A 25,086-nucleotide genomic window follows, 5' to 3' on the forward strand; every position below is an offset into this window, starting at 1 on the left:
AGTGGGGATTGTTTCTTTCACCCTAGTACAAACATAGTCCAGCACTGTCTCCGTGTAGGCATTAATGTTATCTGTGTCGCGGAACACGTTCCAGTCTGTGTTGTGAAACACTGACCGGATCGTATCCTCTGACGTCACATCCCATTTCTGCACCTCTCGCGAGACTACGGGAGTACTTTTAATTTTCTGTCTGTACTTCGGTGTAAGAAAAATTGATGCGTGATCTGACTTACCGAAGCCACTATCAGAATGAGCCTTGTAGCCACCTTTAAATTGCGTGTAACAGTGATCTAGGATGTTACCGCCTCTGGTGTTGCAAGTCACATGCTGATAGAAGTCGGGTAATACCTTTCTCAGATTGGCGCTATTGAAATCTCCCAGAACTAAAATGGCGGCGTTAACATTCGCCTCTTGGATTCTGTTTACCTCGTCGTGTAGTCTGGAGAGCGCAACCTTGTTGCTGGCTTCAGCTTGCGGTGGAATATACACTCCGACCAGGACGATCGCCGTTAACTCCCTCGGGAGGAAGAAAGGACGACACTTGATGGTTATATATTCCAGTTCTGGGGAGCAGTGGTTGGATAGTTCCTTCACGTTCGTTGGGTCACTCCAATTTTTGTTAAACATGAAGGCAATACCCCCTCCACGTTGTTTACCGGACTCTGATGATGACCGATCCTTTCTATGGATAAAGAAGTGATCCGCTGGTTGAATCGCGTGATCTGGAACCTCCGGCGTCAGCCATGTTTCGGTGAAGCAAAGAACATTGCAGTCTCTAACGTCTCTCTGGAATTGAATCCTTGCTCGGATGTCGTCCAGTTTATTGTCAATTGATTGTACATTGGCTAGCAATATACTGGGTAGTGGCGTTCGGTGTCGTCTGGTTCTCAGTCTATTACGGATCCCAGCTCTCTTCCCTCTCCGCCTGATGATTCCTTTGTTCCTGGGGTCGGAATCTGGTCCCATTGTCCTCAAGATCTCCACAGGCCATTGCTGCGGTTCAGAAAGCTGATCCAGGGAGTAATCTAGTCGGTAAGTTTCCCGTAATCCGATGTCTATAAGTGACTGACGGTCATACACATTAAATGCACCTACTGTTGGTACAGACAAAACTCTTAAAACTATAAATATTAACAAAAGTAAGCACAATCTCGACGGAGCGCACAAACAGGCGGCCGGACATAGCGGCGCCATCTTTTACTAGCTTTGACTAGCTCTAGTTAACTTGTTCTTGGCGCAGAATGTGTTAAGGAAGAACTAAATCATAATAACAGTGACAAGAGGTTCCAGCACTTGTTCTGTGGCCGACTGCACGCATGTTCTATTTGAAGATCCGACAAAGAGACAGAGAACAAGGGTTACTAAATAGCCACATTCCTGACATACCACACACAGCAATTAGTGACAGTAAACCAGAGGTGACAGAACAGGGTGAAGTACTCCAGAAGGCGGTAGGGTTTCCTGTTTTGGAAGAGGACAGAAACCCAGAAAGTTACAGACATCTATGGATCTCAGGGAATGTATTCCCAGTGTCCGATATAGTTAGTCTGTTACTAGGCTTGAGTAAATTGTAATGAACCAAAGGAGAATATCAATTATCTTTTTTTCATCTTTGGCAGTGAATAACACCATGCTAACATTGACCAAACGTGAAGGATTGAAAAAATCTAAGCAAATGAATAAAGGATAGATGATTTACAAGGGGTTTTGTAGATACAGTACTGAATTTTGCCATCCGGACACATGCAATTTGAAATATGAATATAGAATATCAGGCCTATAAATTATCTAATTATGGCCAACTCACACATCTATGGATCGGGCTGCCTTACGGATTCAATCTGGATTTAGACTGACAGGGCAGCTAAAACCGTGAATGAAGTACAGTTACTTTTATGTAATGTAAATAGCTCCGCCATTTTTCATCAAATTGAGATGCGTTTTTTCCCCAGACGTTCACAGAAAGGTAAAGAAACTAACTACATTCTATTTTATGGCAATAACGTTCGGGTTTGTTCGTCCCGTGAGATATGATCCCAAAAATAATGTTTAAAAAAAAAGGTTCACACTGAAAGTCAGATGATTGACAGGGGCTGGCGTGAGCTAGGGAGTGTAGTTTTATGAAATTCTAAAGCCTTGGGTCTCTTCGTTCATAGGACTACACGTAAGACAGCTTCCTTTATTTCTGTCTAATTAATCCAGTTTCTGCCGGGATGGGCCGAGATATTTATGAACTCATATTTGAACACTTCAAATCATTGGTGAACAAACGTAGTGCTGAAAATATACAATTTGATGCTGTTTTGATAGGCTTAGGGTCTGTAACTGACCGCCAAGGGTAAAGATGCCTATCATCTTTACTGTCAGTAAGCTTTGATTTGCGTTGGTCTAGATGATCAACTTCTCTGTATTGGCTCAGAATACTGAGCTCTCTATTTATCTATTTAAGAATAATATTTCGGAGCCACTTGTGCATTTTCATTTAGTGTCCACATGGGGGCAGAGCTCGTCTTCCTTTAGTATAAAAGTCACAGCTTCCTGTGTGACCAAGGCGGAAGTAACTCAGAGATAACGACGGAGCAGGCAGCGAATATGTATGATAGAAGGACCTTACTCCAGTTAAATTAACTACCCTTGGTAAAGCGGAATAAGGTATGTCGAACACTCAAATGTATTATTATTATTACTGTTGTTGAAGATATGTTGTTGTATATTTATGTGTGTAACCGCCAAACATTTATAAACATATAAAGTGGTGCACTCACGAAGTAGCTTCTAATCAAAGGCACCTGCTGCCGGACAAGTAACGTTATTATATATCATTGTTTTTCCCTGAGTGCCTTTGTTATGGAAGACGAGTTCACCTTTAAATATCTTTGAATGCAATTGTTTGTTTGAACACGTTGGTATAATAATGAACAACATGTGAACAATATTGAACTGTGGAATATGTAACTAATTGTATGTTTGTGTTTGACTGTCCTATGCAGTTTTCACGGTGCAAACGAGGTGCAAACAAGGTGCAAACGGGGTGCAAACGGAGCAAATGATGCAACCGTCACTACCTGTACAAACACGGTGCAACGACACAACTACCAAAGAAAAGCTACAGTACTGCTAAGCTGAAATGCAAAAGAAAAAAGAGAAAATAAATAAAAGCATCTGTACGAAACATAACCGCATCTTTATTTCAACACCAAGCCGGGGGGCAGTTACAGGGTCTTTACTCTTGGCTACATTTGAAAAAAACCTGCTACATTAATTAATATGACCTGTATTGATCTATGTATGGCGTGAAATTATTGTACCGGACCGCTCGGCTTAAGGGGTTAACCATAACCTGAATGATGTAGCTGACAACCATCCATAGAAAACCCATCTGCTAAAATATCTCTAAAAACAGGAACTCCAAGGCAGCACAGAGGCACTATAGTAAAGGTCGGCAGTGAGTAAACACAGATAACACATTTCTGTGGAAACGATGAACAAACAGAACAGGTTCTTATCTTGTTTCTTAAGTGGCCACATGGTACAAGCGGGATGTTACATTTCGAGGTGTGTGTTTATCGAAAAGGAACCCACTTCTCCTTTGCCTCATGGACTAGGCCTGATTAGCCACTGCGTTGTGGTTTTATCGTTCATTAATCGCACAGCCCTTACTTCTACCACGGGCAGAATTACTGAGTACACTTGACCTGCCATGGGAAGCCGTCAGACGTCATTCACAGTGAAATAACGTTGCACAGGTTTTATCTGAGAGAGACGCCAGTTTATTTATCATGCTAGCAGTCAGTCTGGCATTGACTGCCATGCCTGGTGTCTGTGGCAGATTGCATCAGCAACAGCACTATCAGTTAAGAGTTTAGCTCAGTTCAGCATTTGGATATAATCACTGATGCTTGTTGTGTTGACGTGCCCTTTCTGTGTGTGTGTGTGTGTGTGTGTGTGTGTGTGTGTGTGTGTGTGTGTGTGTGTGTGTGTGTGTGTGTGTGTGTGTGTGTGTGTGTGTGTGAGAGAGTGTGCTGAGCTCAGTCTGTTGTAATACAGCAATCTGACAGTCGGTCGTCTCTGAACACCATTATCTACTATTTTAACCAGAGACATTCAAAGTGTTCACTTTGTTCCCTGTATGACCTCACATTACTCACCGCTAGTCGCTGAACCCTGAATGTACGCCGCAAATGGCGTCTGAACATCATCCCGCGGTACTCTGTACTCATACCTGTCCTCGCTTCATATAAATACTCTTCCGGAATAGCCCGTCCATGGAGTAGTCGCATGTGACAGAGCTGCTCACCCGTTTTTTTTTTTTTTTTTTTTTTTAAACATATTTATATACCACCAATGCGTTTAAAACTTGACGCATATATCAACTGAGATTATCAACTAACTATATTGACTGAAAGATTCGTGATGTCACCGAAGAAAGAACCCAAAACCAAGTTCAGAGGACCTGCCTATGGTCGCGGGATACGTGCGTAAAGTAGCAGAGGTTATTGACGAGATGGCCTCCTCCTCAACCGCTATAAACACCTCCGCAGATACAGAACATATCATCCGGGAAATGAAAAGAATGGAGAAAACAATAACCGAAAAAATAATAACCGAAATAGCCGAAAAAGTAGATGCTATCAAAGAATTTATCAAATCCAATATCGAAGCGCTAAGGGTGGCTGCCGACGCACATATTAAGCGCACCGTAGCATTGGAAACTGGTTTGGAAGAACATAATTTCGGTCTGATCTACAAAGACATAGCTGAGATCAACGATAAGTTAACGGCTGAGATGAAGGGAAACTACAAAGAACACAAGACGGATCTCAACAATATAACGGCTGAGCTTAAGCGAAACAATGAAGAACAAAAAGCTAAAATATTCTAGCTGGAATATCAATCTCGTAAACTGAATATTCGTATAGTCGGACTGGACGAGTCGGTGAGCTGCACACATCCTGAAGCGTTTGCGACAGAATTACATAAAATCCTGGGACCAACTATCCTTCCTATGGTACCTGAGGTGGATCAGTGTTACAGATTGGGGACCCGATCTAACGACAATAACGGCAGACCTAGAGTGATTATGGCTGTCCTACGTCAAGTCAGAATAAAAGAAATGATCATTCGGGAGACGTGCAGGATGAAAGGCAATCTGAAATACAAGGATGTGTCAATATACTTCTTTGAAGATTATTGTCGGGAAGTGGTGGCCTTGCGGGCCAAGTACAAGACGGTGATGTCTCAACTCTATTTGGGGAAACACAATCCCACATTGATGTACCCTGCAAGACTTCGTATCGTCGATAAACATGGAGAAAGGGTTTTCCTCAACTCGCCTGAAGAGGCTGGCAAATACATGGCAGCACAACGTGCAGGATAGTTTATATACAGCCTTTTAATCTTTGTTAGGCATGGACACCATATCGTATAAACTTTAATGAACCGCTGATTTGGGACAGAGAGACCTACAAGCTCTGAGTTATTGAATGTTTTCCCCGTTGGACTTTTATTATTGCGGACATATTGGACTTAAAATTGGAACGATACAGAGAAGATTAGCATGACGAAAGGATGACACGCAAATTCATGAAGCGTTCCTTATTTTAATAGTATGGATTTCTAACAACATTTTGGAACATACTGGAACATTCTGGTACTGTAAAAACGACATATTGGAATAATCTAGAACATTAAAAACATTCTATGATACATGGAACATTCTGGAATCACAGCTATATGTGGCCAGAAGACCTCCGGGGGAATAACATTCTTCACAACTGAACATCGCCCACCCTTGGCTAGGGGAAGTGCTGCATATACGTATTTACTTCTCCACTTTATACTCTAGGTCAGGGGTCTCAAACTCGCAGCCCGCGGGCCATTTGCGGCCGGCGGGATGATATTTTGCGGCCCCCTACTTCACATCAAAGTTTAGTGTTAATGCGGCCCGCGCGCAACTGTTTGCCGAGTCGTTGCGCGAGAGTTGGACGTTTTATGGGGCTGCGGCACTGCAGATATACGGTACCTACTCCAATGATCCGCACGGACATAGTGTTGCACTCGCTACCCAGTAGTGTTGTCACGATACTGGAATTTCGACTTCGATACGATACCTTGAAAAGTATCGATACTTCGATACCATTTCGATATCAAAAAAAAAATATATATATATATATATATATATATTTTTTTTTTTTTTTTTTTTTTTTTTTATAAACAAATTTAGCTTTTGTTGCTGGTTGATTTTCCTCAGCTTCTCTCTGGTACTATAAGAGAAGATAAATATAACACTTTTAAAACCCTTTGTTTATCTTTAGATCACACATTTAAAAATAACTGTTCATCTCACTTCAATCATTTTTATTGCAGATGCAGAACATGGTATTTTCTCAAGCAGACAGATGTAAACACTGTAATCTGTGTTGCATGTACCTGACAAACTGAACTGTTTGTATTACAGTTAGTAACAGTTTAGATTTTTATTTAAAGATAACGAGAGAGAGAGAGAGAGAGAGAGAGAGAGAGAGAGAGAGAGAGAGAGAGAGAGGCTATGCTCGGAGCATTTTGGTAACGTTACATTTTCAACAAGATTGCTGCTATTTAAACACTTCATGGAAACGGGGTAACGTTAACCTTATGTCGACTGTAGTATTGTATGACCTCGACATAACGTTTAAGCGTTAACGTTACTCCGGTTCCATGCAGTAATTATAAAAGTGGCCAGCTAAGCTAAGGGAGCTAACGGCTAGCAGTTAGCTAATGCTTTGCACGACGGGGGGGACCGGGCCAATTATCTGCTGTTCCTTGCGGCCCAGCGTCAGTTGACGGCGGGGGCGCTGTGGGATTATATTCACATATGGCGACGGGAATGTCCTTTGAATCGGTGGATGAGGAGAACGTTAGAGGCGGGGCTGGTTTTGCAGTTTGCGCGGCCCCATCCTCCGTTCTCAGGTTTGGTGCCGACCCTATTGTTAGGGTCGGGCGCAGTGACAGCCCTGGCCGACGAGATCCAATCTCTGTTGGCGAAGCAGGCCGTCGTTGTGGTCCCGAGAGAGGACGCAATGTCAGGCGTCTACTCCCGTTATTTTCTGGTGCCCAAGAAAACTGGGGGGGTCAGACCTATACTGAATCTGTCCATGTTCAATCGGTTGATTGTAGTGAGACCGTTCAGGATGTTGACCGTCCGACTCCTTCTGCTTGCTGTCAGGAGGGGGGACTGGTTCACCTCCATAGACCTGAAGGATGCGTATTTTCACATACCCATTTTCCCTCCTCACAGGAAGTTCCTACGGTTCCTGTTTCAGGGCGTAGCGTACGAGTACCACAGAATGCCGTTCGGTTATTCTCTGGCTCCCCGCACATTCACCAAGTGCGTGGCGGCTGCTCTGGGGCCTTTACGTCGTCGGGGGATACGAGTCCTGTTCTATCTCGACGACATTCTGCTCCTCAGCCGTTCAGAGGAGGTTGCCAGGTCTCATACTCGACTGGTGGTGGAATTCCTCACCAGCCTGGGTTTTGCTGTGAATTGGAAGAAGAGTACCCCTCTTCCCAGTCAACAGGTGGAGTACTTGGGCTTGACATTGAGGTCGAAGCCCATGCTTGCGACCCTCTCGGAGCAGCGTCGGGGGGATCTCCGTCACGCGCTCGGGGGTTTCCGTCTGGGAGGGACGGTTACGGCGCTGCAGGTGATGCGTCTGCTGGGCCTTATGTCGGCGGCCCACACGGTGGTCCCTCTTGGCCTCCTCTTTATGAGGCGGATACAGAGGTGGTTTCTCTCTTTGAGAATAGATCCGGTGTGGGGCAAAGGGAGACGGTTGACGGTTCCTTTGTCGATATGGGGGGATCTCGCCCACTGGGGGAGGCTGGGTATCCTCTCCGCTGGGGTCCCCATGGGCAGCAGTGGCTCCCACGTCACGGTTTTCACCGACGCCTCTCTCACGGGTTGGGGAGGGGCGTTTCGGACCCATACAGTGGGGGGCGGCTGGACGGGTCATGCCGACCCAGCTGTCCTGCATATCAATGTGTTGGAGTTGAAGGCGGTCCTCCTGGTCCTCAAACGGCTCGGCCACCTGGTGGTAGGCAAACACGTTTTGGTCAGGACGGACAATGTGACGGCGGCGGCGTATATCAACAGGCAGGGTGGGACTCGTTCCGCCCGCCTGCTCCGGGTGCCGCGCGAACTGTTGCTATGGGCATCCCGCAGGCTGCGCAGTCTGCGGGCGCTCCACGTTCCTGGTACGGAAAATGTGGCGGCGGATATAATGTCTCGGGGCGGTCCTCGTCGCGACGAGTGGGAACTCCGCCCCGACATAGTCAGACAGATCTGGGATCGGTTCGGGGAGGCCTCGGTAGATCTGTTTGCGTGCCGACGTTCTCACAAGTGCCCCTTGTGGTTCTCGCTCAGTCGAGCGGATCATCCCCCCTTGGGGGTGGATGCCTTCTCGACCTTTCCGTGGCCGCCCGGTCTTCTGTATGCCTTCCCTCCTGTACAGCTGTTGAGTCAGCTGTTGGAGCGGATACGGAGGGAGCGCAGGACGGTGATCCTGGTCGCGCCGGACCGGGGCACGTCAGTGTGGTTCCCGGTCTTAATCCAGCTTCTGGTCGCTCCTCCTTGGGTCATTCCGTGGTCAGCGACGGCTCTCTCGCAGCACAACGGAGTGCTTTTCCAGCCTCCGGTGTTGGGTCAACGCCTGGTGGTGTGGCTGGTGGGAGGGTGAGTCTGGAGAGGATGGATCCCGCGGTGGTTGATACCATCCGGTGTGCGCATGCTCCCTCCACTGTTGCGGTTTACGCGGGCAGGTGGCGTGCGTTCCAAGAGTGGTGTAAGGGGGGGGGCTGGGACCCAGTCTCCTGCCCCCTGGATGCTGTTCTGGGTTATCTCCAGTCTCTTCTTGGTAGGCTGTCGGCTTCGACAGTGAGGGTATATGCGGCAGCTATATCCTCCTATCATGAGGGTTTTGAGGGGACTGTTTTGTTCAGCCACCCTCTTGTGAAGCGTTTCCTGCTTGGCGCTCGACGCGTTAAGCCGGTGCAACGCTCCTTGGCTCCGACTTGGGATCTTCAATTGGTCCTCGGTCGGTTATCCTTGGCCCCGTTTGAGCCGCTCGAGCAGGCGCCGTTGGGACGGCTGTCTTTCAAGACCGTGTTCCTACTGGCTGTCACTTCCGCTAAACGCGTGGGTGAGCTCTGTGCTCTCTCGGTACGTCCAGAGTGCCTGTCTTTTCGGACCGATTGCGGTGCCACTCTGCGACCTAATCCTGCTTTCATGCCTAAGAATATCCGGAGTTCCTTCCGCTCCCGGGATATTGTGGTTCAGGCTTTTCGTCCTCCTCCTCACACTAGTGAGTTAGATGCAGGCCTTCACCTGTCATGTCCAGTCCGTGCTTTGGGGATTTACCTCGGCCGTACTCAGGACTTCAGGGTTACCGACCAGCTTTTTGTCTGTTACGGTGGGGCTCGTGCTGGTAAGGCACTGTCGAAGCAGCGCCTGTCCCATTGGTTGTGCGAGGGTATTGCCCTCTGCTACACGTTGGCTGGGCAGGATCCCCCTGGGGGCGTCAGGGCGCACTCCACTCGTGGGGTGGCTGCCTCTGCCGCTCTCCTGGGTGGGGCCTCGGTGGAGGACATCTGTGCTGCAGCTTCATGGTCCTCACCGGGCCCCTTTGTAAGGTTTTACCTCATGGACATGACCGGGGGTTCTGTCTCCCAGGCGGTTCTGGGGTCTGTGGCCTTTCCTGCTTCCCGTCCTTTGGTCGGGTAGCAGGAGTGTGTGGGTATGGGCCACAGTGTGTTGAGTCACACGTGGTTCCGCCTGTACGGTGAGTTCAAGGGGTTCTAGTTCCCTCTTGTTCGCATTCAGGTGGAGTTGACTGCGCCCCCCCTTCGTTAGGAAGGATGGGGTGACAGGGCTCCCCGCACCCCTTGATGTGGGCTTACGGGTCCTCAGGGGGTACATCTGTCGGGTCTCGCGCCCGCTCTTCCCCATTATCTCGTAAGGCTCAGAGCGGGACGCGATGCAAATACGATATATAACGATAGGTTATGTAGATAACCTAGTTATATTAGTATTGGCTGAGCGTCCCGCTCTGCGCGGCCCTGAGTTCCCTCTTGAGGGATCTTTTCCTGGGACGGGTTTTGGCGAGGAAGGGTGTTTCATGACCAGAGTCATGGTTATATGGGCTGTGCCACCATAAGGGGCGGGGCCCCATACAGGTGGGGTGCATGTAAGTTGTTCGTGGGGAGATACATTAGGTATCCCAGGAGATGGGAGGTATCTCGTAAGGCTCAGAGCGGGACGCTCAGCCAATACTAATATTCGTTATTTACTCCTGAAGGGCTCATTTGGGAGACTGACATCCCGAGCCCCAAGATGGCGCTTTAACTCGACACTGCTGAAAAATAATGAATACATTGTACAACTCAACGATAAACTAGATAAATTCCTGGAGACTAATGTGGGTTCGGTACCGGACCCCAGAATGTTATGGATCTCGGTAAAGAGTTTTATCAAGGACAACACTACGGTCTTTTCCTCCAACCTCCGTAAAAAACGGCAGTCCAAACTGGTAGAGCTGGAAACGCTTTACTCGTCGTTATTCTCTTCTTTACAACGCGACTACTCGGGTCAATTGGAGTCTCAAATTTATCTGTTAAAAAAAGAGATTAACTCCATTTTAAGACAACAATCTGAATTTCAAATACGTAGTACAAGACAACATTATTACTTTCATGGCTCTAGTCACGAAAGTCACCTACTAGCTATGAAGATAAGATCCAATGCACAATTTGCTGATATCCCTACTATTAAGGATCAACAAAGGCTTGTTACAGACCCCCAAAAAATCAACGAGACTTTCAAAAAGTTTTATTCCAACTTATACAAATCAGAAGTGGTTTTCGATCATAATAAAATGGATACATTTCTTGATCAAATTAACCTACCTAAACTCTCAGAGGAAGACGCTAAACAGTTAGATACACTTATCACACTAGAGGAACTTAGAGAGGCTATATCAGAATTGCAAAGTGGGAAGGCTCCCGGTTGGGATGGTATCCCACTAGAACTTTACCTCGCATGTTGGGAAGTAATTGGACCCCTATTACTGGATATGATTTTATACTCAATCATAGAGGGGAACTTCCCCAGGGACGTCAATATGGCACTCATATCTGTCCTCCTTAAAAAAGACAAAGACCCCACCGAATGTGGTAGTTATAGACCCTTAAGCCTCCTCGGAACCGATCTTAAGCTGTATGCTAAGGTACTAGCCATCAGACTTCAAAAGCATATGACAGCTCTAGTTCATCCTGATCAGACAGGCTTCATAAGAGGCCGCCTGATCACTGATAATATTAGACGATTACTACATGTGATAGACAACAGCAAGGATATCGTACCTCCTACAGCTATATTATCTTTGGATGCGATGAAGGCCTTTGATAGGTTGGAATGGTCTTATTTATGGGCAGTACTCGGAAGGATGTGGTTAGGCGTAGGATTCATTAATATGATAAAAGTACTATACACAGAGCCATCGGCCATGGTTATAACAGGTAAATTCACCTCCCCTCTCTTTCCTGTTTCGCGTTCGTCTAGACAGGGTTGTCCTCTTAGTCCCGGACTATTTGCTCTATCCTTAGAACCTTTAGCACAGTATATAAGACAATCCCAATCCATAGAGCCAATCTCAATTAGGGGCACACAGCATCATATTAGTTTATATGCGGATGACGTAATATTGTTCATGCAAAACCCTACCACCTCACTACCTCATCTTCTCAAGCTAATAAACTATTTTGGCAATCTATCGGGATTTAGGATAAACTGGCCAAAATCGGCCTTCCTTCCACTGAATGTCACTGCGAAGGCTACCATCCTTCCAGGAAATATACAAATGGTAGAACACTTTAGATGTCTTGGAGTTGAAATATTCCCCACTATATGCCAAACAGTGAAGTATAATTATACAGGAATCCAAGAAAGGATCACAAATTACCTTGACAGGTGGTCAAAACATAAAAACTCAGTACAGGCCCGAGTATCAATAGTTAAAATGGATGTTTTACCCAGAATCAACTTCTTCAGCTCAATGCTACCATGCTACTGGAAAAAATTACACTCCGCCGCATATAAATTTATTTGGAACAACAAACCTCCACGAATGAAAAGATCCACCGCACAGAGAAACAAAGCTGACGGAGGTTTAGCATTTCCAGACTTCTACCACTATTTTAAAGCGTACTCTTTAAGACCACTGATCACCTGGTTTGATTCTCAAGCATCTGTATCCTGGAGAACATTAGAAGAAAACATTGTGGCACCACATAGACTGCAGGATGTAGTATACACCAACCTATCAATTAAGCAATGCAACTTGAAATTTGGCCCTTATTACACATGTGATCCGGATATGGCGTGAAACACACAAAAAAATTACTAACTAACATAGATGGCATAAACACTCATATTTAATAACAATACACTCCTTATTGCACAACAACTTATCAGATTCCCCAAATGGGAAAAGAATGGCATACATACATTGGGAGATATCTTCAACGAACAGGGTTTCTGTAGCTATCAAGATATATTTAACAAATTTAACCTCACCAGTTCCACATATTATTTCTACAGACAATTATTAGCATGCTTGAAGGCTCATGGAGTCCCATTAAAGACACCACTTGAGTACCACAGATATCACAAGTTCTTTTATGAAAGGGAGACATCGAGAGGATTTGTCACGGACTTTTACCGTCACTTACTTACATCTTCGTATGAAGCCCTTCCTCTAGACTCAGTTTGGAGGATGGATATACCAGACCTGGAAGTAGATTTTGATTGGGTTGAGGTCTGGGCAAACGTTCGGCTATCGTCACGTAACCCGGATCATCAACAGATTAATCTTAATTTTATTCATAGGACTTACCTAACTCCTATGCGATTGAACCGTATGGGGCTTAAACAAGACTCTCGATGTTCCTTATGTGTGATGGTACATTTATGCATATGTATTGGGAATGTCCTCCTGTTAAGATATTTTGGGAAGAAATAACCACTCTATTATCAGGATTTTTGTATTTGACAATACCTGTAATGCCTTCTGTATTGCTGCTGAATGATGTCTCTCAGGTATCACACTCTGTGTGAGGTTTTGTCCGCTGCTCACCAACTTTCTCTGTCTTCTTTAAGCCTACTGTTAGGAATTCCCTACTCGCTCTTTCTAGCCCCCACCCTCTCGTTCTTTACTCTCGTTTACTCTCAGTGGCCACACCTGGACTATTATCAATTACCTCTCGCACCTGTGGTGGCAGGCTAATTAGTTCCCCTGTGGGCTTTAAATACCAGGGCTCTTCCCCTCGTTTTCGGGTGGGGTCGTGTTGTATTCATGCTGAGTCATATTCTCTAACATCTAGACTCTTTCGGGAGATCCTCTGGTCTACCAATGCTGTATATGGATTTCTCCAGCCTTGAGATGTTTTGCTCCAGCCTTCGTCTGCTGTCGCCGTAGCCTGTGGAGGAGACTGTTCTGCGCTCCCTGTAACTTCCACGGGAGGCACCCCAGCGTTCCACTGCAGACCCCAGCGCAGCTGTTCGTCCTGACGCACATCTAGACCAACGCGCATCTTCCGGACCCTCGGGCTTGGCACGCTCTCCAGTCACCAGCGCGCAACGCGCATCTGCAAGGGCTTGGCACGCTCTCCAGTCACCAGCGCGCAACGCGCATCTTCAAGGGCTTGGCACGCTCTCCAGTCTCCAGCGCGCAACGCGCATCTTCAAGGGCTTGGCACGCTCTCCAGTCTCCAGCGCGCAACGCGCCTCTTCAAGGGCTTGGCACGCTCTCCAGTCTCCAGCGCGCAACGCGCATCTTCAAGGGCTTGGCACGCTCTCCAGTCTCCAGCGCGCAACGCGCATCTTCAAGGGCTTGGCACGCTCTCCAGTCTCCAGCGCGCAACGCGCATCTTCCAAAGATCCTCGTGCTTGGCACACTCCTCCTCGCAGACGCACCCCGATGCGTCTCTCGGTTCCGACGTGCACACCAAGGTGTGGCGCGCCACTCTGTTCCTCGGCTCCGACAGCGGCTACCCGGTGGACGACACCCTCGCCACCGCCACTGTTCCAGCACTCTGTTCCTCGGCTCCGACAGCGGCTACCCGGTGGACGACACCCTCGCCACCGCCACTGTTCCAGCACTCTGTTCCTCGGCTCCGACAGCGGCTACCCGGTGGACGACACCCTCGCCACCGCCACTGTTCCAGCACTCTGTTCCTCGGCTCCGACAGTCGGCTACCCGGTGGACGACACCCTCGCCACCGCCACTGTTCCAGCACTCTGTTCCTCGGCTCCGACAGCGGCTACCCGGTGGACGACACCCTCGCCACCGCCACTGTTCCAGCACTCTGTTCCTCGGCTCGGACAGCCAGCCACCCGGTGGCGATGCCCTCGCCCCGCTGCTGTCCCTGTACCATTACGCATACGCCTGGGTGAGTTTTGATTGTGATGTCACTCACCCAGCGTAATGCCTCTTGCCCCCGTTCCCGCTGCTGTTTCCTGTACCATTACGCATACGCCTGGGTGAGTTTTGATTGTGATGTCACTCACCCAGCGTAATGCCTCTTGCCCCCGTTCCCGCTGCTGTTTCCTGTACCATTACGCATACGCCTGGGTGAGTTTTGATTGTGATGTCACTCACCCAGCGTAATGCCTCTTGCCCCCGTCTCGCTGCTGTTCCTGTACCATTACGCATACGCCTGGGTGAGTTTTGATTGTGATGTCACTCACCCAGCGTATTGCCTCCTTTAGTTTCTCACTTAGATAGTATTTTTGGACATTACATCTCCCCCTGTGTGTTTGTCACACGAAGATATTATTACTTTGTTACCTTGTTTATTTGGACTGTTCTGCATCTGCTCTGTTTGTTCCCTTTTGAATATTAACCCTCTCCTCTGTTCTGCAGAGCGGCCCAGATGTTTTCCCACCAGTCCCCAGTTCCTCCCTGTCCCCAGCCCGCCTCCGCGGGTCTCTGTCCCCAGTTCCTCCCTGTTCCCCAGCCCGCCTCCGCGGGCCTCAGTCCCCTCTGTCCCTAGTTCTCCCCTTTCTAGTTCCACCTAGTTCCTGGTCCCAAGTTCTCCCCTTCTAGTTCCACCTAGTTCCTTGTCCCTAGTTCTCCTAGTCCCCAGTTCTCCTGTTCCCTAGCTCTCCTTGTCCCGACTTCTCCTAGTCTCTAGTTCCTCTGTTCCTTTGACCTTCCCCTAGTGTTCCTTTAACCTTCCCCTAGCGTTCCTTTAATGTTTCCCCTAGCGTTCATTAACCTTCCCTTAGTGTTCCCTTTTCCTGCCCGCCTCTTAAAGGCACCTAGTTTTTCCCCTCTTGTTATATTCCTGTATTTGTGTTCTCCCTTAAAGGGACAGTGCCCTTTTTCCCCCTCTCAATAAATATCTGTTTCTTGGCAAACCATCATACCTGTCTTGTGTTGTGCGATTGGGGTCGGTTACAAACCATAACAGTACGACCCCACCAAATCGACGACCCCAGCCAGCACAGACGGTGTATGTTGAGTTTGCCTTTTTTTTTCTCTTGTTCCCTCTAGTTCCCCTCTAGCTCCCCTGTTAGCTCCCCTGTTAGCCCTGTTGGCTTCCCTGTTAGCCCAGTTTAGCTCCCCTGTTGGCCTGTTAGCTCCCCTGTTAGCCCTGTTGGCTTCCCTGTTAGCCCTGTTTGACCCCCCTGCAGCTTGTTAGGCCTCTACTACCAGCATGGCCCCTGTAGCTAGCCTTGCCCTGGCAGCTAACCCAGTCCCTCAGCAGAGCCCCAGTCTGCTAGCTTAGCCCCGGCTGCTAGCACAGCCTCTATGTTTTATGCAGCCCTTGCTGCTGGCATGGGCCCTGTAGCTAGCCATGCCAGGCAGCTAACCCAATTCCCTCTGCATGGTCCCGGTCTGCTAGCTTGGCCCCGGCTGTTAGCACAGCCTCTATGTTATTGCAGCCTTGCAGCTGGCATAGGCCCTGTAGCTAGCCAGGCCCAAGCAGCTAACCCGGTCCCTCTGCATGGCCTCCACTTTTTTGTGTAGTTTCCCCACTGCTAGGACTGCCCTTTCAGCTAGCAAGGTCAGTATTCCCCCTGCTAGGACTGCCCTTTCAGCTAGCAAGGTCAGTTTATCTCCCACTGCTAGGACTGCCCTTTCAGCTAGCAAGGTCAGTTTTATCCCCACTGCTAGGACTGCCCTTTCAGCTAGCATGGTCAGTTTATCCCCACTGCTAGGACTGCCCTTTCAGCTAGCAAGGTCAGTTTATCTCCCACTGCTAGGACTGCCCTTTCAGCTAGCAAGGTCAGTTTCTCTCCCACTGCTAGGACTGCCCCTTCAGCTAGCATGGTCAGTTTGCTCCCTCTGCTAGGACTGCCTTTTCAGCTAGCAAGGTCAGTTTATCTCACACAGCTAGGACTGTCCTTCCAGCTAGCTTGTTCTCTCATGCTGGTCCAGCCCTGTCTGCCAGCCTAGCTCCGGCAGCTAGCGCAGCCTCTATGTTAATGTAGCAGTACAGCTAGCATAGGCCCTGTAGCTATCAGTGCCCTGGCAGCTACCCTTTCCCTCTGCTAGCCTAGCTCGGCAGCTTGCACAGCCTCTATGTTGATGTAGCAGTACAGCTAGCATAGGCCCTGTAGCTATCAGTGCCCTGGCAGCTAACTTTCCCTCTGCTAGCCCTTTCCCGGTGCTACCATGGTTACCCCTTAGCTACCCTGCTTGCCCCTCAGTTCCTCTAGACCAGTTCTCTAGACCAGTTCTCTAGACCGGTTCTCTAGGCCAGTTCTCTTGGCCAGTTCTCTAGGCCAGTTCTCTAGACCAGTTCCTCTAGACTAGTTCTCTGGACCCAGTTCCTCCTGACCCGGTTCCTCTAGGCCCGGTTTCCTCTAGGCCAGTTCCTCCAGTTACCCCTCGGCGACCCTGTTTCTTTTGCTAGCCCCACTCTTGTGGTGGCTTCCCCTGCTGGCTTGGCCAGTACCTTTTGTTTTTGTCGTGTTTTGCCCCCTGCCACTCTGTCTGTATTTGTTTTGGGTCGCCAGGTGGCTCCCGTTGAGGGGGGGGTACTGTGAGGTTTTGTCCGCTGCTCACCAACTTTCTCTGTCTTCTTTAAGCCTACTGTTAGGAATTCCCTACTCGCTCTCTCTAGCCCCCACCCTCTCGTTCTTTACTCTCGTTTACTCTCAGTGGCCACACCTGGACTATTATCAATTACCTCTCGCACCTGTGGTGGCAGGCTAATTAGTTCCCCTGTGGGCTTTAAATACCAGGGCTCTTCCCCTCGTTTTCGGGTGGGGTCGTGTTGTATTCATGCTGAGTCATATTCTCTAACATCTAGACTCTTTCGGGAGATCCTCTGGTCTACCAATGCTGTATATGGATTTCTCCAGCCTTGAGATGTTTTGCTCCAGCCTTCGTCTGCTGTCGCCGTAGCCTGTGGAGGAGACTGTTCTGCGCTCCCTGTAACTTCCACGGGAGGCACCCCAGCGTTCCACTGCAGACCCCAGCGCAGCTGTTCGTCCTGACGCACATCTAGACCAACGCGCATCTTCCGGACCCTCGGGCTTGGCACGCTCTCCAGTCACCAGCGCGCAACGCGCATCTGCAAGGGCTTGGCACGCTCTCCAGTCACCAGCGCGCAACGCGCATCTTCAAGGGCTTGGCACGCTCTCCAGTCTCCAGCGCGCAACGCGCATCTTCAAGGGCTTGGCACGCTCTCCAGTCTCCAGCGCGCAACGCGCCTCTTCAAGGGCTTGGCACGCTCTCCAGTCTCCAGCGCGCAACGCGCATCTTCAAGGGCTTGGCACGCTCTCCAGTCTCCAGCGCGCAACGCGCATCTTCAAGGGCTTGGCACGCTCTCCAGTCTCCAGCGCGCAACGCGCATCTTCCAAAGATCCTCGTGCTTGGCACACTCCTCCTCGCAGACGCACCCCGATGCGTCTCTCGGTTCCGACGTGCACACCAAGGTGTGGCGCGCCACTCTGTTCCTCGGCTCCGACAGCGGCTACCCGGTGGACGACACCCTCGCCACCGCCACTGTTCCAGCACTCTGTTCCTCGGCTCCGACAGCGGCTACCCGGTGGACGACACCCTCGCCACCGCCACTGTTCCAGCACTCTGTTCCTCGGCTCCGACAGCGGCTACCCGGTGGACGACACCCTCGCCACCGCCACTGTTCCAGCACTCTGTTCCTCGGCTCCGACAGTCGGCTACCCGGTGGACGACACCCTCGCCACCGCCACTGTTCCAGCACTCTGTTCCTCGGCTCCGACAGCGGCTACCCGGTGGACGACACCCTCGCCACCGCCACTGTTCCAGCACTCTGTTCCTCGGCTCGGACAGCCAGCCACCCGGTGGCGATGCCCTCGCCCCGCTGCTGTCCCTGTACCATTACGCATACGCCTGGGTGAGTTTTGATTGTGATGTCACTCACCCAGCGTAATGCCTCTTGCCCCCGTTCCCGCTGCTGTTTCCTGTACCATTACGCATACGCCTGGGTGAGTTTTGATTGTGATGTCACTCACCCAGCGTAATGCCTCTTGCCCCCGTTCCCGCTGCTGTTTCCTGTACCATTACGCATACGCCTGGGTGAGTTTTGATTGTGATGTCACTCACCCAGCGTAATGCCTCTTGCCCCCGTCTCGCTGCTGTTCCTGTACCATTACGCATACGCCTGGGTGAGTTTTGATTGTGATGTCACTCACCCAGCGTATTGCCTCCTTTAGTTTCTCACTTAGATAGTATTTTTGGACATTACATCTCCCCCTGTGTGTTTGTCACACGAAGATATTATTACTTTGTTACCTTGTTTATTTGGACTGTTCTGCATCTGCTCTGTTTGTTCCCTTTTGAATATTAACCCTCTCCTCTGTTCTGCAGAGCGGCCCAGATGTTTTCCCACCAGTCCCCAGTTCCTCCCTGTCCCCAGCCCGCCTCCGCGGGTCTCTGTCCCCAGTTCCTCCCTGTTCCCCAGCCCGCCTCCGCGGGCCTCAGTCCCCTCTGTCCCTAGTTCTCCCCTTTCTAGTTCCACCTAGTTCCTGGTCCCAAGTTCTCCCCTTCTAGTTCCACCTAGTTCCTTGTCCCTAGTTCTCCTAGTCCCCAGTTCTCCTGTTCCCTAGCTCTCCTTGTCCCGACTTCTCCTAGTCTCTAGTTCCTCTGTTCCTTTGACCTTCCCCTAGTGTTCCTTTAACCTTCCCCTAGCGTTCCTTTAATGTTTCCCCTAGCGTTCATTAACCTTCCCTTAGTGTTCCCTTTTCCTGCCCGCCTCTTAAAGGCACCTAGTTTTTCCCCTCTTGTTATATTCCTGTATTTGTGTTCTCCCTTAAAGGGACAGTGCCCTTTTTCCCCCTCTCAATAAATATCTGTTTCTTGGCAAACCATCATACCTGTCTTGTGTTGTGCGATTGGGGTCGGTTACAAACCATAACACTCTGTACACATAAAGAGGCTAATCTTGTCCGGTACTACGGCTGCTAAAAAGCTAATAGCATCACGCTGGATCATGTCAAAATATAAATAAAAAATGTAAAAACATTTGTTAAAAAAAAATACTCGTTGTGTTTACAGAATTGTTTGTCTTTGAAGAAATCAACTCTTAGCAGTAAAGTTCACTAAGTAGACACTGCAACTGTAAAAATCCCATCCATTCAGAGCATGCCGCAGTTAATAAGAACGGAAGAAGGAATGCGCCTCAAGGAGCATACCAAAATATGTTTTAATGGTCTTTTTCTGCAGACAGACAGATCGACAGAGAGAGGGAGAGAGAGGGAGAGGAAGAGAGAGGGGTGTCTAGAACATGGGAGTGATTGGGTCTTTGATCTCAATCACTTGGAAGACATCTTAACTTCCTGGGGGTGTCCAGACTAATCGTGAAGACATCTTAACTTCCTGGGGGTGTCCAGACTAATCGTGGAGACATCTTAATGTCTTGGGGGTGTCCAGACTAATCGTGAAGACATCTTAACTTCCTGGGGGTGTCCAGACTAATCGTGAAGACATCTTAACTTGATCCTGCAGCAGATGGCTCTTCCCTCTCTCTCCATTATGTCCGCCCATCACAATCACGCAAACTGTCTAACGCCTGTCCAGTCTCCCTGTCAGTGGCTGTCTCGGAGTGATGACCGGAGTGTTGGACGTCCCGTGATGATGACCCTCTCTGCGCTGCCCCCTTGCCTCAAATAGATCCGCTATTAGCTTTAATCTTTAAAAAAAAATCAGTTGCTATCGCATTAGGGCAGGCCATACTTTTATTTTTTTGGAAAATCAATCGAGTGGGGTGTCTAAAATATGTGTTTTTTTGTGGGGAATTCAAATATGGGATTATTTTTCGGATCGGATAACTCTAACCTACATTGTTTTGGATTTCAAAATGGCCGATTTGACCATTTTACACCCCTTGGCCATACATGGATGCCAACATGAATCTGAAGGAAATCCTAACATGCAAGGTGTGTAAATGATGTGTTTCTTAATGGGGAATTCAAATATGAGTACAGTTTTCAGATCAGATAACTCTAACCTACATTATTTTGGATTTCAAAATGGCCGATTTTACCATTTTTCACCCCTTGGCCATACATGGATGCCAACATGAATCTGAAGGAAATCCTATCATGCAAGGTGTCTAAATGATGTGTTTCTTAATGGGGAATTCAAATATGAGTTCATTTTTGGGATAGGATAAATCTAACCTACATAATTTTGGATTTCAAAATGGCCGATTTTACCATTTGAACCCATTGGTATTGTATTACAAAATTGCCAAATGTACCCATCCCCTTTCAAAGATTAAAAAATATATGGGAAATCATTTGGAACATCATTTTGGATTTCAAAATGGCTGATTTTACCATACCCTTTTACCAGGTATAGGTATAAAAATATATAAAAAAAAAGCAGCCATTTAAAAAAAAGCAGCCATTTACCAGGTCAGCTCCTGCCCCCTCCCCTCTGCCAACCCCTCTGTCAGTGGAAGAAAGCTAATGCTCTTTTCAAGTCACCTGTTGTCAATAAAAGGTGACCATCATGACCAAGCTCAAGGAGATGTGGAAGCAGGCAGTGAGCTTTTATCTTGGGAGAAGCAAACTTGAGAGTTTAATTGTCAAGTTGGACAAGTTATTTGATATTTTAACTTGCAAGTTCCAGATTACTAGTTGTGAGGGGCAGGTTGTGAGGGTTGTGTGATGCAAGCCCACATTAACTGTTGCTGCAGCAAAGACAAAAAGATTCCTGTGAAAGATATTGCCTACATCAAGGGACAGAGGGAAAAGGTTGGAAGTAAAGGACCACACCAAATGGCTGGAGCTGATCTGCCTGAGCACAAGAGACAGGTGAAAACATTGGAAAGGCAGGGGATGGAAAAGAAGGCAGAGAAAAGGAGAAGGGGCAAAGAAGAAAGGTTGCCAGGAAGGATGTTGAGAGCGTCCTTACAGTCCCTGAAATTGAGCTCATTCCTGAAACTGACCCTGCAGCTTCAGCAAAGCTACGTAAAAATTATGATGAGATTCCAAACATCGCCCTTGCTAGTGTAAGGTATGGCATAGGTCTAAGGCCAACTGCAGCTATAGCAACTGCAGCTCTGATTGATGCAGGACTCATCTTAGAAGATGACACAAGTAAAGTGATTGATAAGAACAAGGTTAAGAGAGCACAAGAAAAGTTGATGCAAGAGCTGGGGGAAGAGTTTGAGGAGAAATGCAGGGAGGAGGGGGGGGATCTCCTGTATCCTCTTTGATGGGCGGATTGACATGACCAATGTGATGATGGAAGCTGAGGGCAGTGACCAATCTTTTCCTGCAAAGATCAAGGAAGAACACTATAGTGTTGCTAGTGAGCCTGGCAGCAACTATCAGTTTCACTTTACACCAGAGAAAGCAACTAAAGAGGAGTCCCATGCAGAGCAGATTGCTAAGGTCCTGTTTGCCTGGCTGAAAGAGAGAGGTTCTGATAATACCTTGTGGGCCATTGGAGGAGACTCAACCAATGTCAACACTGGAGTGAAGGCAGGTGTAATGCGGAAGCTGGCGCTGCACCTGGGGAGAAAGCTGGTCTGGTTGGTGTGCAACCTGCACACTGGTGAACTTCCACTGCGTCGTCTCATTGTTGAAGTTGATGGGGCTACTCTGTCAGACAACAAATTATCTGGGCCAATAGGACAGCTCCTTGATTCTGTTACAGACTTGGAGATCAATCCTAACTTCACCAGGATCTTTCTTGGCCCTCCGCTGATCAAGCTGCCTGAGAAGATCATTCAAGATCTCTCAACTGATCAACACTATGGCTATAAGCTGGTCTGTGCAATCAGGGATGGAGTGCTTTCTGCGAGGCTGGCTCTGCTGGAGATTGGACCGGTAAACCACACCCGCTGGCTCACCACAGCAAACAGACTCCTCAGGCCCTGCGTGTCAAAGCATCAACTTAAAAGAAAGAACCTGAATAATCTACAATGCATTGTGGAATTCATCATTGGAGTGTATTATCCATGTTGGTTCAACATGAAGGTCAAGCACTCCTGGATCGAAGGGCCTAGGCACATCCTGTTTCAGCTGGACTGCCTCAAGTCTCAGAGGAAGGAGGTGCTGGATGTTGTGATGCCAACTGTGAGAAGATCTGCTTGGTATGTGTTGTGTATTGACATTCTAAGTTTGCCCCTTATTAGATAACGTCACGCCCCCTGCTAATAAGTACTGCCGTGATTGTAATCACCTGTGTTGAGTTTTCCACTAAAGAGCTGTCAACTGGAATTTACCCGTGTCTCGTGTCTCCTCATTATTATATGTTATACTAAATAACCAGATGAGTATACAACAAAACTGGCGACGAGGATAATACGGATCTCACGTTGTGTTTGTTATTGTCGGCAATAGTCCGCATCTGACGTGTTTGTTTGTTTTCGCGAGTGTGCAGCGCGACGTCGGGGCTGCGGTAACTTGGCAACGGTGCATACTGCTGTGTTGACACTGTTGCGGGCGGCGTATGGAGACGGAGAAAAGGTGAAATCTCCGCGATGGGAAGGAGACTGAGTAAATGAGGAGGGGCAGATGGTGCCAGATCCAAAGACAGTAACTCAAACGAAACAAGGACAGGACTAATTGCAGGAAGATGGCTGCACTGTTTGGACATATTGGACCATTCGAGGAGACGGAACAATGGAGTTCTTACACCGAAAGGTTTGAGTATTTTGCACTTGCTAATAAGATTGAAGAGGATATCATAGTACCTACATTCTTAAGTGTTATGGGAGCCAAAACGTATAACCTACTGCGCAGTCTGGTGCAGCCAGAGAAGCCAGGGGACAAGTCCTATGAAGACATAGTGGGAATATTAAAAGATCACTACTCTCCTAAGCCACTGGTCATTGCAGAGCGTTTCAGGTTCCATAAAAGGAACCAAGAAGAGGGTGAATCTGTTTCACAGTTTGTAGCTGTACTTAAACGCCTGTCTGAATATTGTGAATTTGGTATTTCACTCAATGACACCATACGTGACAGACTGGTGTGTGGTCTACGCAGTGAGTCTATTCAGAAACGACTACTGAGTGAAGCTAACCTGAGACTGGAAAAGGCCATAGAGATAAGTACGTCAATGGAAATGGCTGCCCGAGAAGCACAGCAGCTAAGTCTATCAGCCCAAGTGCACAAGTTGTCTTTTGAGGACAAGAAGACAACAGCTGGCAAGCCATGCTACCGCTGTGGGAGAATGGGGCATCAGCCATCAGAGTGTTGGTGTAAAGACGTAGACTGCAGAAACTGTGGTATAAAAGGCCATATCGAACGTGCTTGTGGTAATAGGAAGACCCAGACATACAAACAGCACACTGAGATGAAGAAAGGTGGTTTCTACAGAAACAAGAAGAAACGTGTGAATAAGATGGAGCACGAACAGGACGAGCAGAGTGACTGTGAGTCTGATGATGATGATGATGATACTGTACATGTGTTATCTGTGCTGGACAGTGATGATGGATACTGGGTCACACCACTGTTGGACAATAAAGCAGTGCGGATGCAAGTGGACACCGGCACACGTGTGTCCATGGTATCGGAGGCTGTTTTCAGAGAGAAGCTGCAGCACCTGACTCTTCGAGTGAGCAAATTGAAGTTAAGGACCTACACTGGAGAGGCTGTTCCAGTGTTAGGAGTTGTGAATGTGACAGTGGAACACAACAAGCGGAAGAAGACTCTTCCACTGTACATCATTCGTGGAAACCGTCCAGCTCTGCTAGGACGGCGATGGCTTGAGAAACTCAGACTGAACTGGCAAGAAGTGTTCATGGTTAAGGATGGAGACACAGGCCCCCTACAGGAGATTTTGAAGAAGCACTCCAAAGTTTTTGGTGGAGACCTTGGTAGCATGAAGGACATTACTGTTAAGCTGACAGTCAAACCAGGAAGCACACCGAGGTGTTTAAAGGCTAGACCTGTTCCGTATGCCATCAAACCCAGGGTAGATGCAGAACTAGACAGATTGGTGGAGAGTGGGGTATTGGCGCCAGTGAGCACCAGTGAATGGGCCACGCCGATTGTTCCAGTCATGAAGAAGGATGGGGGTCTAAGACTCTGTGGTGATTTTAAAGTCACTGTGAACCCTGTCTTGATTGCAGAACAGTATCCACTACCCCTCATTGATGAACTCTTTTCTGGTTTAGCTGGGGGACAGAAGTTTAGTAAGATAGACTTGTGTCAGGCATATCTCCAGATGCATGTAGATCCAGAGTCACAGGAACTGTTGACCATAGTGACACACAAGGGGCTATTCAGGTACCAGAGGCTTCCTTTTGGGATTACTTCTGCTCCAGCACTTTTCCAAAGAGCAATGGACCAGATCCTAAGTGGGCTACGAGGGGTCCAGTGTTACCTGGATGACCTGCTTATCACAGGACCGGATGAGCAGTCGCACTTAAGGAACCTGGGGGCCACACTGCAAAGACTGGAGGAATATGGTCTTAGAGTCCGGGAAGACAAATGCGAGTTTTTCCAACCTTCTGTCGAGTACCTGGGGCACGTGATTGACAGCACTGGACTCCACAAAGCACCGTCAAAGGTGAAGGCTATTGTGGAGGCTCCATCTCCGA

The sequence above is a fragment of the Notolepis coatsorum genome (genome assembly GCF_963971535.1).
Source record: "Notolepis coatsorum genome assembly, chromosome: 5".
Lineage (NCBI taxonomy): Eukaryota > Metazoa > Chordata > Actinopteri > Aulopiformes > Paralepididae > Notolepis > Notolepis coatsorum.